The following is a 1,912-nucleotide window of genomic DNA, read 5'->3' on the forward strand; positions in this document are numbered from 1 at the left end:
AATCTGAAAGTTCCTTAAGAACTCTCAGGAAGACTCCATAGTCCCAAGAAAGACTCAGGAAAACTGCAGGAAGACCACCAGAAGATTCAGAAGACTGAAAGAAGACTGAATAGTCCCAGGAAGTCTAAAAAAGTTAAATCTGGTCCTCTGGACATTCAAAAAAACAAAACAAAGCAAATCAACAAAAAATCCAGTCCCCCTGCACAAACAGAGCAATGTTGTGTATGCTGTTCAGTGTCAGGAAGGTGATCAGTCTTACATCGGGGAAACTAAACAGCCACTGGCCAAAAGGATGGCCCAGCACAGAAGATCAACATCATCAGGCCAGGACTCTGCGATCTACACTCATCTCCAGGCCAGCGGTCACTCTTTCAGGGATGAAGATGTTCACATCCTGGACAGAGAGGAACGATGGTTTGAGAGAGGAGTAAAGGAGGCCATCTTTGTGAAAAGAAACCGTCCATCGTTAAACAGGGATGGAGGCCTCCGGGTTCAACTGTCCCCCTCTTACAATGCTGTGATTGCTAGTATCACTCAGCCCTCTGTGAACAGTAAACAGCCATCAGTGGGCTAATGATCCATTGTTATGCTGATGGTCCTTCTTGAGCATGTGATCAGCTGGTTTTGGTTGTCAGCAGCAAAACTGGTTGATCCACTTTAAGAAGGTGCTATTTAAGAGACTGAGCTGAATACAGCACCTGAGACTGAGGAAGTCTCTTGGATGAGAGACGAAACGTTTCTACATTTTTTGTTGATTTGCTTTGTTTTGTTTTTTTTGAATGTCCAGAGGACCAGATTTAACTTTTTTAGATTTTTCTACCTGGATTATTGAGCATGCATCAGGATAGTCCCAGGAAGTGTTGACTTTTTAAAGAGTACTCACTTCCGGTCACTTAGCACTTCCTGATTGGTTGAAACAACCAGCAGGGGGGTGGTTCTAGTGATGTCAGAGGGTTATTAGGAGTCAAAAAGACAGCAGGCATGTTTACGAACGGTTAGTACAGACAGAGGAATGTTATGGCGAAGTGAGACAAACGCAGATGCCAGTTGAAGTTATTTATTGTCTGCTAGGTTTAAAAACAAGACCGTTCGTTCTAATAACGTGCTTTCTGACTTTTGACCGACATCCCTGACTTCTGACCGACATCACTACTCCTCATTCAGACAGAAGATCAAAAAGCACAATTACTTTGTAAATAGACATTTAACTTGATTTCTAAGTCTAAAGAGGTTTAAAAATGATTAATACTGTTTCACAGTTGATTTTAAATGAGTGGTTCACTTCAACATTTAGAAATGGTATGAACTAAACACACTTTGATTATCAAGATATTCTAAAATAGTAATGATAATGTAAAAAGAAGAGTGTTCTTTCAATTGATTAATTCAAGATACAATTAAATAGTCTCTTGATGAGATAATTTGTATTTCTGGATTCAAATCAATGAAATAGCAGTTCCTGTCCCCTGAAGGTCCTCAGAGACAGATTGTTGTCGGAGGCCTAGTTCACTACACTACAGGTCCTTCTCAAAAAATTAGCATATTGTGATAAAGGTCATTATTTTCCATAATGTAATGATAAAAATGAAAATTTCAAATATTTCAGATTCATTGCACACCAACTGAAATATTTCAGGTCTTTAATTGTTTTAATACTGATGATTATGGCATACAGCTCATGAAAACCCAAAATGCCTGTCCCAAAAAATTAGCATATTTCATCCCCACCAATGAAAGACAAGTGTTTTTAATACAAAAAACGCCAACCTTCAAATAATCATGTTCAGTTATGCACTCAATACTTGGTCGGGAATCCTTTTGCATGAATGACTGCTTCAATGCGGCGTGGCATGGAGGCAATCAGCCTGTGGCACTGCTGAGGTGTTATGGAGGCCCAGGATGCTTCGATAGC

The sequence above is a fragment of the Nematolebias whitei genome, chromosome 8 (genome assembly GCF_014905685.2).
Source record: "Nematolebias whitei isolate Nwh7 chromosome 8, NemWhi1, whole genome shotgun sequence".
Lineage (NCBI taxonomy): Eukaryota > Metazoa > Chordata > Actinopteri > Cyprinodontiformes > Rivulidae > Nematolebias > Nematolebias whitei.